General features: G+C 37.2%; 1 long non-coding RNA gene across 1 annotated transcript; it reads left to right on the top strand.

The window, feature by feature from the left end:
- Nucleotides 1–12,095: 12,095 nt before the first annotated feature.
- Nucleotides 12,096–15,513, top strand: LOC141350941 (uncharacterized). The gene is made up of 3 exons (XR_012359037.1): nt 12,096–13,174; nt 13,289–13,436; nt 14,173–15,513. It is a non-coding gene; the product is annotated as an uncharacterized lncRNA (long non-coding RNA).
- The last annotated feature ends 1,499 nt before the right edge of the window (nt 15,514–17,012 follow it).

The following is a 17,012-nucleotide window of genomic DNA, read 5'->3' as shown; positions in this document are numbered from 1 at the left end:
TTTGCCGCCTGCCGCGCACGCGTTTTTGTAGGAGCGCTGAGAGCGAGAAGCACCCAACGTCATTCGCGTCTTTTCATTGTCCAATCGAATGAGGGGAGAGGCGGGCCTTACGTTGTGGTGAGTGAAGTTTACAGTTGCTTTGAAGAAGCGGACTCCACTCGCTCACTCTCTCCTTCGTGTTTGTGCACCTCTCACCCTCAAACAAGGTCAGAGCAAGTGTCCTCTTTTTAAAGTTTCTGCTAATATGACAGTTAACAGCAAAAGAGCGCTCACGCTTCAATATTTGATTGACAAGACAGCTGACTCGGTGGTTGCTTAACAATATGAAAAGCCGCGTCGCACTGCTCTTTTTTAAAAAGGCAGTGCATCGTGCCTTGCGTTTCCAAGCGTTTAAAGTGCGTTTGGTGTGATCAGCCCCTTAAACAGTCAATGGGTTTACAGCTGGGGAAAATGGACATATTTTTAGACTGGTTAAGTGTTTATCAACATCTAACTCAGGGCCAAAATTTACACAACGGTTAATTAAAATTAAATAAACTGTAACTGTTTACAATCTTCAATCCGTGGCTAACACATGCATTGAAGGAGATAAAAATCCACCCTTTCAATAGCTATTATCTGACAACTATTGATAACATTACCATGTGTAATTTAATGGTGTAAATGTTTTTAATTAATACACATTTAAGATGACTATGAATTAACTCTTAACTTATAGTCATTGATATAAAAAGCTTCTTTTTTTGCATATAATACAAGCATTGTCTAAAAGGCGAAAATAGGCTTTTACTTAATTATTATTACAAGACCATCATGTAGCCTAATATTAGACACCCAAACCAAAGTGAAGAAAATGATCTTTAATTTTCAAGTGTGAACTAAACATCAACGCAGACATGAATTTCCTCACAGAAGTGTAAGATCATATAAATCTTCAACGTAGATATATAAATGAACACAGAGAAGGCAAGTGTAACATCGTGAAGCACAAGCAAACATGCTGAAGAAAGCTAAAAACCATCAGGATATAATCACGGGCTTATTTTATTGCACTTGAAACCTTATCTCCAGATAAAGTATTAAACTGGACTGATGATTTAAATGTTGTTTACTCACATGTGCGTTGTTAACTCTCAGATTTTATGTTACAGCACTCATCCACTCATTCAATTCTCCACATGGACTGTTTCTTTACAGTGCTTCACATCTAAATTATGAGTAAAAGTTTGAAATGTCACAAAACCATGCTGTTACGCATCCTCACGCTATTTTAAGCGGGTATACGGAAATTCTTTACAATTCCTAGTGGGTATAAGGTGTGTACCTGCGTATCAAGTAGACTACACCACTGCTGAGCTGTACTGCTGTTACGGTCCCAACATCCAAACCAACGTGGGACTGCAGTGATTGGATGTCGTGCAGGCGCACGCAGATTTTTTCACAGATGCAGATACACTGAGAGCGGCACGGCCGTGTGAACATGTTTTTCCCCAGGTTTTCATGTGAAGTAGCAAGTCTTCTTGAGTCAAAAGGCACAAGTCCAAGTGAAGTTACGAGTCATTGATGTTAAAGTCCAAGTCGAGTTGCAAGTCTTTGTTCATTTTGTCGAGTCGAGTCTGAAGTCATCAAATTCATGACTCGAGTCCAAGTCACATGACTCGAGTCCACACCTCTGCTAATAAGCATGGAAAACAAACTTCTCATTTTCAAAGCCTCATACACTTATACTTTTTATTTATAGGGCACAAATGTAATGTGTTTGTTAATGTTGTTTAATGTAACTTGGTTTTAATACTTTATTTGAACCAATTATTATTGCATCTTTGTTATTATGTAATTTTAAAGGCTACTGCTCATTTGGGTCTATTTTTATTACCCAAAAATAACAAATTACTTCATTATCAGTTAGCAAAATAATTGTTAGGGACAGTCCTTGATTAGTTAAAACTTTTAAAAATGACGTGATTTCAGTTTCTTATTCATTTATTTTATCATTGAGGATTTCTTAACAAATGTAAAAATATCGTCTCGTTCTCGTGAACCCAATCTCGTGTCTCGTCTCGTCTCATGGATTAATTGTCTCGTCACACCCCTAGCATATAGCATATATATTTGTCCAAACCTTGAAACAGGAGAGTCCCCATTAGAGAAAAGACGCCAACAATTATCTGTTGCTTACTAGATCAATTTACAAAGGCATACGCAGCCATGCAGATATATTAGGAAATGAAAGATCTGATAAAATGGCTAAAGAGTGACTTAATGCAACTGTAATAGTACACTGTAAAAAATCCAATTAATGAAATGTTGGACGGGCAAAAATATATAAGTTTAACCAATTTTTTTGTTTGAGCTAGTTGAGTAGACATATTTTTTTAAGTCTAGATAAATCTGTGTTTAAAACATTAAATGAATGGTTATTTTCAAATTCAGTCAACATTCAGAGTGGCTATGTTGACTGAACTAATTAAGACAAATCTTGTCAATAAGTGGACTTATGACAGCTATGTTTCCTGACAACAAAATGCTCATAATATTACTGTTATTTGGTCACAAAATGTAATTGTAAAAGTTGTTCAGGCGTGAATGTATGTGCTTTAAGTTTAAATATGCGGTCGGTTAATAAAGAGCGTCTATTTAAAAATGTGCTCGGACACTTTCGGACGGAGATGAGAAAATCACCGGCGCTCAAGCACTCACACCCCGCCCAGCGCAGCCTCGCCTCGGCAAGCCCATCAGAAATCGACTGCTGGCTCTGATATCTCTGTGGCATTTAGACGTGATTTAATTCATTTTAATTTCTCATACTAAATAATGAAAGGGTTATGTTTTAAATCATATTTTAGAATTGCACTTAATTGATAGCGATGTTGAGTGATGTTTCATATCTTTTACATTTGTTATAACCGGACTGCCTGCGAATTTGAACTTCAGAGCTGAAGGAGCGGGTGGAGAAATAGTCCCAATGTCATAACAATCTTAAATAAAACTTCTTAATATACCCGCGTGTGTGTACCCGTGTGCGCGCCGTGTGCGCTCCGTGTGCGCGCCGTGTGCGCTCCGCGTGCGCGCGACCCGCTCGCGCACGTGTGTGTATGTACAGTATGTGCGTGAGTTTTTAATTTAAAATGTCTTAACTCGGAAGGATCTGGATCACAGGTCATTTCATCTGAGATCATTCCGCACCTAACAGCTGAAATCACTCACTGTTTCCCACAGCGACACAAGTCATCAGCCGTTTCCTCAAGTTCACGTCAGGTAAGTGTTTGTAAAAAAAAAGTGTTTGTTACTTTTAGACTATATTAATTAGCAAAGACAAAAATACTCGACGTTTTTGTAAAGATATAAGTTATATAAAGGTGTGTTATGTGTCCGAGTTAAAGTGGAGCTATTTTATTACCGGACAGGGTTTAGGTCTTAATTATAATTGGGACTTTTTTCCAAACAAACCTTATAAAATACAATACTGGCGGGCATTTTGAGACAAAACAATAGCACTCATATGTTAAGAGATGTCAGTATTTTAGTCAGTGATAAGCCCTGTCTGAGAAAACCGCCCAATAGTGTTTAATTCAATTACGTGTGATGTCTGAGGGAAATTTGGCAATTTTAGGGTATAACGTTAAAGTCTTTCACCGTCAAGCTTTATTATATTAAACATGCATTTATTTATGTATGTGTGTGTGTATTTATATTCCTCTGTTTATCAAACCAGAGCGGTGATGATGGAAAGGCAGACCAAAGGGATACATGGTGAAAGAAGTTCTTCTAAATGGCCCTGCAGATGTTCTGACTGACTTTGGAGGCTTTTTGGACTGTTTTGCCTTCTATTTAGAAAAGACTTAATTCTGTATGTTCAGTCTGTATGATAAGTCAATAAAGCTTTTGTTTTTATGTGACTGAAGTTCATTATTTGTTAACAACACCAGCATAAATTATTTGATAAATAATTTTAAAAAGTTTATTAAAAATTCCCAAATAATAAATATTAATTGAAGTAACACATAAAACATTGAGTAAATACTTAAATTTTAATTGACAGAGTCTTTGCTGTAAGTTTTTAAAGATTCAACTGATTAAAACATTTTAGTTGAATGAACTATAAAGCTAGTTGAGCAAACATACTTTTTTATATTTGAGTCAAGATTGGGCCAACTAAAAAACATCAATCCAGGTAACACTTTGGAGTCAGAAATTGAGTGAACGTAAAATTTCTGTGGAACTAGTTACTAAAAAATAATTAATTGAGCCAACAATTTATTTTTTACAGTGTAGGGATGTTCAGTTTAAGTAGCATGGAAGGACAATGTATCATTAAAGAAGGTTGCAATCAGAAATGGCAAGTCCAGACCTTGCAGACCTTCAACGTGAGCAGACCTTCAACGTGATGCCCAGCTGATGCATGACCAACGACCAACGGCAGAACCCACTTTACCTCCGCCTAATCTCCTTAATCGTTTCAATGTATATATAAATATATCTCCCAAGGGTTTTTCCCTCCTATGACTTTTTTTTACTTCCCCGGCTGAGCCTGGGGTTTTTTTTCTCCTAGGGGGTTTTCAACCCGGGGAGGCAGCCTTCTTGGGCTTAACTTAGCACCCTTTTCTTTACGTTACATTAGCAATACACACGCTTATAATGTTGATTCATAGCCGCAGCAAATTTAGCTGCTTGTGCTATCGTGTATTATGTTGTGCTATCTGTCGTTTTCTGTGCTTTCCACTGCTTCTATTATTGTAAAGCTGCTTTGAAACAATCACCAATTGTGAAAAGCGCTATATAAATAAAATTGAATTGAATTGAATCTAGGGAAAAATTATTTCCCTAAGTATACCAATCACATTACCATCCCTTAAAGTAATATTCTAAGATTAGATCATACTCATATATAATTGTTGGAAGACTTCCCCGTGGTTGATTATTTGAGATAAGTTCACGAAAGCAGAGTTCTTCTTGTCTTTTATAAAATGTATTAATACACTTCAATTGTTTGCGATTACAAGTTTTGCCGAATTAAAAAGAAAAAGAAAATAAATAAAAATACCAAATTAGCTAAAAGTAATAAAACAAAAATACAAAGTCTAAAAAAGTATTAAGTCTAGAGCTGCACTGCTTGCGACCCAGGCTCTCTCTTGCTCTACTGCATCCAGATGTTGTTTGTTTAAGTTTGTCTGTTTTTAGCATATTTTGAATTTTATTTTATTTTAGTAATTGTAATTGTGCCAATGTCAATATAAGTACAACAATGTTCGTTCAACTGTGTTTAGTAGTTGTTGTACTGGGATATCTTAAATGGTGCCAAAACTACACGCAGGTGTAGCAACGTGGACGCCAATTAGCTACACCAGAGACACATTACTTGCAAATCCGCCATGAAGGGCTACCTCCCCTGAATCTGCCTGGTTGTGTGAGGTTGTCATCTGAACGCAATAGAAGGCAAAGGAGATGAGGGCAACAAGGCGGAATATGGCAATGTCTTCGATGACGAGGAAATCGACCACCTCTTCCGTCGATGATACTGTGCAACGCGAGATCACTGCACGGTAAAGTAGAGGAACTTCGAGCTAACGCCAAGGCATGTTTCGAATACCGTACTTCGAGTTTGATGGTGTTTACGGAAACATGGGTGCACCGCGATGTCCCGGATGCTGCTCTGGGTCTGGAAGGATTCTCGCTGGTGCCGGCGGACAGGAATGAACAATCAGGAAAAATCAGAGGTGGCGGTTTGGCTGTGTGTGTGAGTAACGCTTGGTGTAAGCAGTACACAATTAAAGACACAATTTGCTGCCCCGATCCTGAGGTTCTGTGCTTGAAAATAAGACCCTTTTATCTACCGAGGGACTTTGTTAGCGTCGTTGTTTGTGCGGTCTATGTCCCTCCCAGTGGACATGCAGCCAAAGCAGCAGAATGTATAGCAGATTGTGTTTACCAACAAATACAGTGCTCTCCTGAGGCTCCGGTGTTTATTTTAGGTGGTTTTAATCAGTGTAAGCTTGAACTGTTTTTGCCAGGTTTTGATTAATACATCAAATGTGTGACAAGAAAGGACAGAACTCTAGACGTGTTATGGTAACATTAAAAAGGCTTACGAGGTCAGAGCGAAACCACCGCTGGCTAACTCCGACCACAACACTATCCATCTAATTCCTACATACAGGACCATGCTTAAACGCAGTAAACCATGTGTGAAGGAAGTAACTGTATGGTCAGACGATGCCATAGAGACACTTAAGGGTTGTTTCCTATGCACAGACTGGAACTGGATATGGACATTAATACTACTGAGGCAATAACGGACTATATCAGTTTTTGTGTGTATAATGTACTTCCTAAAAAGAATGTTATTATATATATCCAAACAACAAATCTTATATAACTAAAGAAATTAAGAACGGAATTAACAGGAAAAATGTTGCATTTAAAAATCATGATCTTGCTGGGTTGAAAACAATACAAAAATAACTTAATCATCAACTAAAAAGGGCAAGGGGACATCAGAAAGATCTTATTGAACGTCAGTTTTCCACGTCAAATTTGAAAAAAAGTGGAATCAAATAGACCACCTATAACGAACTTAATTTTTATCTGCGGTTTCAAACTCATGATTTTTCTGATAAATGCATATCTGTTATAGGTTCTCTGACGGATGGTATGAGCACTAGATTACGGGTAGATAGTTCAAAGGTGCAATTAATATTTCATCAGTGATGTACAAAGAAATCTAAGGGACCTGATGGGATCTCCGCACAGCTTTTGAAGACCTGTGCTGCAGAACTTACTCCAGTGTGGTGTACAGTCTTTCAGCGTTCATTGGATACACATACAGTTCCTGCGCTATGGAAAAAAGCTGTGATCCTTCCAATTCCAAAAAGGCCACATCCGTCCGAGAACAATGATTTTAGACCTGTAGCATTGACACCAAAAATAATGAAATGCTTTGAAAAGTACATGGTGTCTTTATTGAAAAGTGAAGTAATGTCAAATTTAGATCCATGGCAGTTTGCGTACAGACAGGGCAGGATCACGGATGATGCTGTAGGAAGTATCACCCATCTAGTATCTAAACATTTGGATGATTCAAAGGCATATGCACGCCTACTTTTTATTGATTTTAGCTCAGCTTTTAATACTTTGCAACCGTATTTATTATTGGAGAAATTAAAACAGATGGATGTAAATCCTTTTATTATTGAATAGTATTTTTCTTTTTTAACAAATAGAACTCAACAGGTTAAGGTTAATAAGAAGATCTCTGATTCTCATGCTATTAGTACAGGAGCCCCGCAAGGGTGTGTGAGTTCCCCATTTCTCTTTCCATTGTACACAAACAGTTGTGCGAGGAATAATAGTAACAACTATATTGTGAAATTTAGTGATGATACTGCAATTCTGAGTTTATTATATAAAGATCAAGACATTTCGTCTTACTGCTCTGAGATTAGCCAGTTTATAGAGTGGTGTGATGACAATCTTCTGATTGTTAATGTGAAGAAAACTGAGGAGATGATATTTGATCCAAAGTCAATCGGAAACCATAGCCCTATACGTATTCATGATGTTCCTGTTGCACAAGTGTCCTCATATAAATATCTTGGCGTTTATATTGATTGTTCTCTTACATGGCAGATTCATATACCTTGTGCACTCGGTTACAACAAAGAATGTACTTTTTGAGAAGGCTCAGACTTTATGGTAAGATCATGATGCTGTTTTATCAGGCTGTATTTGAGAATGTGATTAAATACGGAATACATATTTGGGATGGGAATTTAACGGTACATCTGAAATCTAGGCTTGGGCGTCTTGTTCACACGGCTATGAAGATCATGGGCAGAACAGAACCTTTTTATCTCCAGACTCTATATGAAAATTTGAGGGAGGCAAATAAGATTCTGTATGATATAACGCATACCCTGCACTCTGAGTTTGTGATGTTGCCATCAGGGAAAAGAATGCCTAGCTGTAGACTAAACCGGTATAAGAACTCATTTATTCCTTCAGCTGTTAAGTTATTAAATAATATTAAGTAGAAATCATGATTGGCACTCGTGTATTGTTGTTTTTTCTTTTTTTTCTTTAGTTTTGCTTGTAAATGTGTCTTTTTTTATTGTTATTAATGTGTTTGTTTTGTTATGTTTGGCAATGCAGTGGTTGTATTCGTGAGCCCAAGACAAATTTCCCATTGGGACAATAAAGTATACCTTAACTGGGGGCGCTGTGCAACAAAGCGACTCTCGACACGGCCAGGCTCTTTGTTTGTTTGTTTTACACTTTGTTTGTTTTACACGTTGCGTTGTGTTTTATAGTGTGTTTTAACGTTTGACGAAATGTCAATAATAACAGTTTTACAATTAGTGTGCATTTGGCTCGCGATTGCGAGCTTTTATCGTGTAAATGGACTTTTTTTGGGATCTGATGTTCCGTTTACCGCTAGCCCAGGCAGGCTCGTTTACACACGGACTCAGCTGCTGGAGCTGAGTCGGCTTAACTTGGAGCCATCGCAATTATCCCTCTCTACAACACTGATTCCTTTGGAGTTAATACGTGGCAGTAAACGGAGGCAAATACGGAGGAAGCGAGGGTCTAGAGGAGGCATTCGTAACAGATTGAGGAGAAGAGGAAGCAGATTACCGCTACCTGCAATCACCTTGTCAAACGTACGATCATTGCGGAACAAGGCTGACGAGCTGTCTACACTTTTGAGTTCGCACTCGGATTACAGGCAAACAAGCTTATTCTGCTTTACAGAAACATGGCTTTCTGAAGATGTGGATTTTGAGTTGGATGGCTTTAACATCATACGCTTTGACAGGGATGTACGGAAAACACGGAAGTCGATTGGTGGTGGGCTCTGCATAGCTGTCAACAACAAGTGGGCTAATAACTTCACGGTGAGAGAGACTGAGTGTTGCAAGCACTTTGAAATAATGACTGTGTCCTTCAGACCTTACTATTTACCCCGAGAATTCTCACAGATTACGGTGATTTTAGTATATGTACCAGGACCTGATTTTACACTCGCTGCTGAACATATAGCGAACAGTTACAATAGGGCTGTCAATCAAGTTGGTGAACAACCTGTATTTTTGCTGGGGGATTTTAACAAGTGTGACGTTACCACGCATTTACCTAATCTGGAGCAATATGTTACAGTACCCACTAGAATGCATAATAGACTGGATTTGTGCTATGGTAATATTTCGAATGCGTACATATCAAAATCACGTCCACCTATTGGTCGTTCTGACCATAAGGTTATTCTGTTGTTGCCAAAGTACAGATCAAAACTCAAGAGGGAAGTACCATTGAAAAAAATAATCAATGTGTGGAACGAAGAGACTTCAGAAACACTAAAAGGATGTTTTGAGTTGACTGACTGGGGTTTGTTTTTTGAGGATTGCGGGAACGATTTTAATCTACTGACTGATGTAGTAACTTCTTACATCTTATTCTGTGAGGATGTTGTAACTCCAACCAAACAAATAATAATACATCCAAATAATAAGTTGTGGGTCACTAAGGACATGAAAGCCTGTCTAGTTAGGAAAAAGAAGGCTTTCTTAGAAGGTGATACACTGCTAGTGCGGGAGTTACAGAAAGAATTTAGAAAGAAGGCTAAGATGGCAAAAATTCATTACAAGGAAAAATTAACCGCTGGGAATGCGAGAGAGGCATGGCAGGGGTTAAACATCATGATGGGGAGAACATCTAAACCTTTAGCGATTAACTGTCAAGACCCTGCCTCCTTTGCAGAGCAATTAAACCACTTCTTTAGTAGGTTTGATAAAGGCAGTACATCAGCCAGCTGGAATCCACCTAGCCCCAATCTATTCCACCAGACTATCATCATTGAGGAGCAAATGGTCGCATCTATCCTGAGGCGAGTGAACCCACACAAAGCCCCTGGCCCTGACAGGCTCAGAGGTAGAGTGCTTAAAGATTGCTCCACCCAGTTAAGTGGAGTTTTCACCAAGCTCTTTCAGGGCCTCTTGGATTCAAGCTGTGTTCCTCACCAGTGGAAAGAGTCAACTGTCATCCCGATTCCTAAAAAGACATATGCCAAAGACCCCAAGGATTTTAGGCCAGTGGCCCTGACATCGCTGCTATGTAAATGTATGGAACGAGTGGTAGGTAACCACCTTTCCAGCTATGTGTCAGAAAGACTAGACCCACTCCAGTTCGCTTATAAAGCTAAACGTGGAGTGGGGGATGCAACTTTAACTCTCCTGGACACTGTAACCAAACAGCTGGACTCATCACATACCCACACAAGGATTTTATTCATGGACTTTTCATCTGCTTTTAATACTGTACATACATATACACTTTTGCACCACCTAGATGAGCTTCAGGTCCACCCAACACTGATTTTATGGATTAAGAACTTTTTACAGGACAGACCACAACAGGTGTGTGTGAATGGTTTTAATTCTAGGAAACAGATTTTAAATACTGGACTCCCCCAGGGATGTGTTTTATCTCCTTTTCTTTTTTCTGTTTACACAAATAATATCTCATGAAACAGGGAAGGAATGACCCTTTTAAAGCAACACTATGTAGTTTCCATGTAAAAATGACTTACAGCTCCCCCATGTGGTTGAAAAGCGCAACAGTGCCTAGTATCAGATACTCTTCTGCAGGCAGGGGGAGGGGTGGGGCTGTGTGCTCTACCCTCCACCGCCACTTTCAGAGTGTTCTTGTAGCAGCTAGGAGGCTGCTCAGGTTGCAGCAACAGTACAATTTGTCCAGTTAAAAGTTGTTCTATCAATGAAATAATTTTAGAGACATTATTTAAAGGTAAAAAAACTACATAGTGTTGCTTTAAAGTATGCTGATGATATGGCCTTAGTAGCCCATCTGTCTGACGCGAAGGCACTGTCTGACTACCATCAGACAGTTAACAATCTGGTCACAACATTCCAAAACATCTTTTTAGACCTAAATATTGATAAAACCAAGGAGCTGTGCTACCAGAGTAGGGAAATTAAGAGTACACAGCACATGTTTCAACCACTCAGTATCAATGGCAAGCCAGTTGAACAAGTTAATGTTTTTAAATACCTTGGAACAGAGATTGATTGATCTATGTCCTTCTCACAGCATGTAGACACTGTGTATAAAAAAGCCCAGCAGCGTCTACATCTGCTGCGGAAACTCAGACATTTTAATGTGAGTAAGGACATTTTAATCAGGGTTTATCAATCACTCATCGAATCCTTACTAACTTTTGATATTTCAGCCTGGTATAATGTCCTTACCGTTAAGTATAAAACAAAACTTGCACGTATAATAAACCAAGCCAGCAAGATAATAGGCCTCCCTCAACCCCCCTTAACAGAACTTCACAGACGGTCAGTGTTGAGGATAGCCACTACAAATCACACAGGACCCAACACATCCACTTAATCAATCATTTCAGCTATTACCATCAGGTCGACGTTATAGGGTCCCACTTGCAAGAAAAAATATACACAAAAAATATTTTATTCCTACAGCCATTACTATACTAAATGATTATTTATAGACCAAACATATTTTATATTTTGCACATGTATGTTGTAGAGTGAAATTGTTTACTGTCTATTTGTTCTTATGTTTTTACTGTTTTAATGTTATTTGAGCCTGTCTTGTCAAAGACAAATTTCTGTCACTTGTGACAGACAATAAAGTTTTCCTTATCTTTATCCTTAACTTAGTGCCCCTAACACAGGCCCAGCGCCACGAGGGGGCAAAAGGGGGCATTGCCCCCTCAGATCTGATTTGTGCCCCCTTTGTTTAATTTTTGTATTCATGGTTACAAATAAAATGTTCAACCTTTGAGTTAAATAATAATTTAAACTTATCCCCATATGGGATTTATAATGTTAAGTGATGTGACATTACTGCCAGATTCAAACGTCTTTCGCGTTGCCTGGCGCTGAGTCAGACGGACGAGCTCAGCGCTGTCATATATCAATGTAGTGTTTTCAACCTCATAATGTTTATTTTAGATTTCGGACATTTAAATACACATAAGCACTGGTAAAACAATAGCCTACACTGAAAAAATGGACTTGGTGGGTCTTTGAATATAAATAAAATAAACATGTATATGCAACACAAAATATTTATATTCCTTGTGTAAACATAATTTAATTGATTAGGATGAAAATGTTTTGTTTGAATGTAAAATGAACACATTATTCTCACATTGATTAAAATTGATTGAATTGAATACTTTATGCAATAAAATTGAGTTTGCATACAAAATGGCACCTCCTGAGCAGCAGGGGCAGTATAGCTCAATGAAAAGGACGTCAACTGCCATAAAAGAATAATAAACATCTTTTGTTTTGGGCGCCAAAATGAGCAGCAGTCAGTCAGAATAATTCTCTCAGACGGACACCACGTTATTAAAGTAAGTTCTATTATTTATTTATGTTCACTTTATATGTGATATATCTTCACTAGATAGACAGTTTTTTTTACAATATGTAGCCATTGCAATGACTTGTAGTAAAAATTAGTTTGGAGCAGGTTGGTGGAGTAAGTTAACGTTACAGTCAGTAAGGCTCATAAAGAAAAACACAGTGTTTTAAAAATGTCAGCTGTATAACGTTATTTCACGTTTGGTAGTTTTATCCGAGTTGAAAACTGTCAGCTTTGAGTTGACTTTTGAGGCACTTTTTACTCAGCTGTTCTATGGAAACTGTTCAGGACAAATAAAACGCTAACCAAACCTTATTCTGTCCAGAGTAACGTTATCCATGTAAGTAATTTACCAGATGATATCAATTGACTACATTAATAATGACATTGCGTATTAAACAAACGGTCTGCTTAATCAGATTATCAGACCCGCGTCAGTTATTCATGACTTCGCTACGTCACGACTCGAGCAACACTTGATTCTATTAGAAAAAGCTTTTTGAAATGCCTCGCGTGAAGTCTGGTATATTCACTGAAAAAATTGCTTTATAGTGCCACACCTTAAAGCTGACATTTTCAGAAGAGAACCTTGTTGTTTTAAGATCTAATTTTGTCCAAATTTTGTATGACTGATATAATACTTATTTCATTATTGTTCTGTGTATGTGTGGTCTTAATCATTTGAGGTTATGTGTTGATTTCACCTCTGAATATTTCTTTTTTTAGGTCCATCATCCTTGCATGCGCTACACACTCAAAAGCATTGGTAAGTAATTCCTATCACTTTTGGAGCTAAATCTTATTTTTGTAACTAATATACATGTATTATTCTTTGACTCGCAGTACTCAAATATACAATGGTTGGTTAATCTGTTTTCAGATAAATGCTGAATTTAAAAGAATTGCTACTGTCTAATGTTCCTGCGTGTCACCTGGACCTCCAATCCAAAAACCTGATGAAACTCTTCTATCAGAAAGGAGGACAGCTAGCAAAAAGACTTCAAACAATTAATGATCAAATGACAGAAGTAAGTAATATAGATTCATAGACATAAAAATGTGTAAACCTTGTTGGAAGTACAGAAAATGTAGTATGTTTTAGTTACATCTTTTGGCACAAGGGTCATTAAAACACCTGGGAAGATTTAAAGGGGTAGTTCACCCAAAAATAAAAATTCTCATCACTTACTCCCTATCATGTTGTTACAAACCTTTATAAATGTCTTTGTTCTGATAAACACTAAGGAAGATATTTTGAGGAATGTTTGTACCCAAACCAATCATAAGCCCCATTCACTTCCATAGTGGGGAAAATAATACTATTGAAGTGAATGGGGCTCATGAACAGTTTGGTTGCAAACATTCCTCAAAATAAATGTCTTCCTTCGTGTTCATCAGAACAAAGACATTTATACAGGTCTGTAACAACATGAGAGTGAGAAAATGAGAGAATTCACTTTTGCTGTGATTGTCAGGTGTGGTAGCACACACTCGAAATGTGGCCTCTTTATTTAACTCATCCCAGTGTAGTGAACACACACACACACACACACACACACACACACCTGGAGCAGTGGACAGTGCAGCTGCCTTGCTTTGTAACCCATATATTTGTAACCAATTGTAACATGCTGTGGCAATGCACATGGGTCTGCATACTTACATTTATATTTGTTTGCATTGTACTAATTTCCAATGACACTTTTATTGTAACAGTAACCTTTTTTTTCTGTTTCTTTAACTACATTTGTCTGTTTTGTACAGGGCATGGATGAAGTCAGCATCAGTGAGGTCATTTGAAGACACCAATGTTGGGATTTGGGCTCTCAAACAACATGCTGCTTGTGATGAAGAAGAGGATCTTTGTATAGTCCTGGAAGCCATGAAGGTGCCATGTTGTTTGAGCTGATGTATGCCTTAAACCTGACCTATCCTGATCTCCGCTTTATTTTTGAGGAAATCCAAAAGATTTTAATGGAACTGCATTGAGCGTAACTTTAAGTTTCTTTCAGTGAAAGGATCAGAAAGACCGTGCTGCTCATTTTCGACTTTGTTTATCTGTTTTAAGTGTTTTCTCTTATTAAAACATTAACAGTTTGCTGCTCAGAGTTGATTTTGGAAATGGTTGTTCTATTTTGTTTTTGTTGAATCTTTGATTATCAGTTTATACAAATGATGTAGCTCTGACTTTCTGAAGGATTGATATTTTCCAGTTTGTAAATCCATTTAAAAAATAATAGTACTTACTGTTTTGCATTCCTCTTTGGAATGCAGTGTTTGTGTTTTAGCACTTCTAAATCTATTGTGATAGTAACTATATTTTAAACATTTGGGTCAGTTTCACAGATGGGGCTTTTCCTAGACCCAGACTTTTGCAATGTCTTAATTTGAAAACATATTGCACTGCCATATCTTGACATATATCAGTGCCGTTGTTTTGCCTCAAGATTTACTCCAGTGTTGTTTTTGTAAGGTAGGTTTGTTTGTAAACTTTTTTTTGTAAAAAATATCCTATTATAACTAGAGCCTAGTCATGGATTAATCTACAACCTGTCTGGGAAATTGCCCCTTTGTATGTACTGCATGTGCTGATTGTTGTAATAGTTATTGACTGTTAATGAATTAATGTGTAATGATTTAAATGAATTGATGATCTGAAAGCAGTGGTTTGCCTCAATATCACTAAACATTTGTAAAACTCTTTGCTTTTTATGCCAATGCAAATGTATTTTGTATTTAAAAAAGAAATAAATAACATGTGGATAATTATGGGTGATTATTCTGGTGTCAGAGACATAATGAAATTGCTTTAGAGTTACATAATCCCATAATATAAGCATTAAAAAAGCATGTTGGAATTAGAGATGAAAATCTAGTCCCCTTACATAATAAAATTACTTAGACATTACAAAATAAATGTGTTATAGGAAAGAGAAATAGCACTTTGAGTCAACATATTTATATTAGACTACTTAAAACAATTAAAATGTTTTGGTCTGACACATAAAAATTAAATGAGGAAAATTATGTTGGTTTTATACAATCGGATTATGTGGGACCGATGTACACATTAAAATTACGTAAATTGAAAGGATTTTTTTTTTCAGTGTACATTTAGTGTGTAAATTACACACCGATGTCTGTGGACGCAGCAATAAAATTATATTCAAATAATAACAATTTGCCGACGTGTGTTATTCATGTCAGACAACCACAGTGGAAGCAACTATAAAGTTTACTCTATTGTTATAATGATAACTGTTTGAAAGAAGGAGATGCGCACCTGTCAAGCAGCTATTACATAACAGAGCGAGACCAGAGACGAACGTGCTCTTAAACAGGAATTAATATATGGAATAATTTGTGCATCTTTGAATAACTGTAAGAATACGTTTCCTTTAAATATCATTTTTGTCACATAAAGTTTTAAGAGATAATAATGTTTTATCCACTTTTATTGTTTATTTAAACTTGCGGTTAACAGCGTTTGGCGCATTTAGCCTACCTCAGAGTTTATTTCAGTAATATTGCTGTTATTCCGGTAATAATAATAAAATTAACATGTCAATCCTGCTTCCTTCTCTGTTTTTGAATTTCATTATGCTGCTATGTTAAGTTATATGTGGAAATGTATTGCCATATGAGACGTCCGTTGCCGTTATATAAATACCCTCGTCTATTCAAATCATATGCGGAATAATGTGTAGTGGTAGGCCCAAAAGGGAAAACATTTTACAATGTAGCTGACTACGCCACCCTGTAAAACAGGGAAATAATATAATATAATATAAATCAATTTTATTGAAAAAAAAAGCTCACAGGAACACTGCTTCACAAGAAGGGGTCTTGAGACATGGATACCAAAAATACAAAACTTTATTATATTAAAACAGGAATCTTAAAATCAATTATGTATGGTGGCATCAGGCTAGAAAATCTAGAAGTTACTATGAGGGAGACCGAGGCATGCCTATGGTAGTCCAAATTAATTAAGGAGCACACAGCCCCGGTATCACTGCAACCTTAAACACCCGGTGCTCCACTCTCACCACACTACACACACAGGCATCAATGGTGAACACACTGCACTCCGGAAGTCCCACCACCGTACTCGAGGCTTACTAATGGACAGCCGGCAGCCTCGGCTCCTGTAACAGAGGAATAATGAACCAAACAAAAAAAAGATTTAGTATGAGAAACCTAAATAAAATAAACAAAGAAAAGATTTTCCAAAGAAAACTACTAAACCACAAAATAACCCAGCTACCGAAATGAGGTCTTAGCAGAATGAAGAAGTGTACCTCCAAACTCACAGCTATTATCAAATGCTAGACCACATACAAAATAAGTAACTGGGGCAAGTACATAAAGAAACCAAATGAAATTCAATACACCAACCAAATAAACAAAATAAGACAAATACTTACAAATAATCAAATACCAAATTACGTAAATACCACAAAATAATTCAAAATGAATAAATATTAAACAAAGGAACCACAAAAGCTACCTGCATTAAGATCAAAAGTCCAGCCAACTGGGGAAATGCACCTCCAGATCAGATTAATGGTGCAGGACAATTTACAACCAAAGCAGGTAGAAAA

This window comes from Misgurnus anguillicaudatus, chromosome 19, assembly GCF_027580225.2.
Source record: "Misgurnus anguillicaudatus chromosome 19, ASM2758022v2, whole genome shotgun sequence".
Lineage (NCBI taxonomy): Eukaryota > Metazoa > Chordata > Actinopteri > Cypriniformes > Cobitidae > Misgurnus > Misgurnus anguillicaudatus.
The sequence above is the reverse complement of the archived record's forward strand: the minus strand, read 5'-3'. Positions and strand labels throughout refer to the sequence as shown.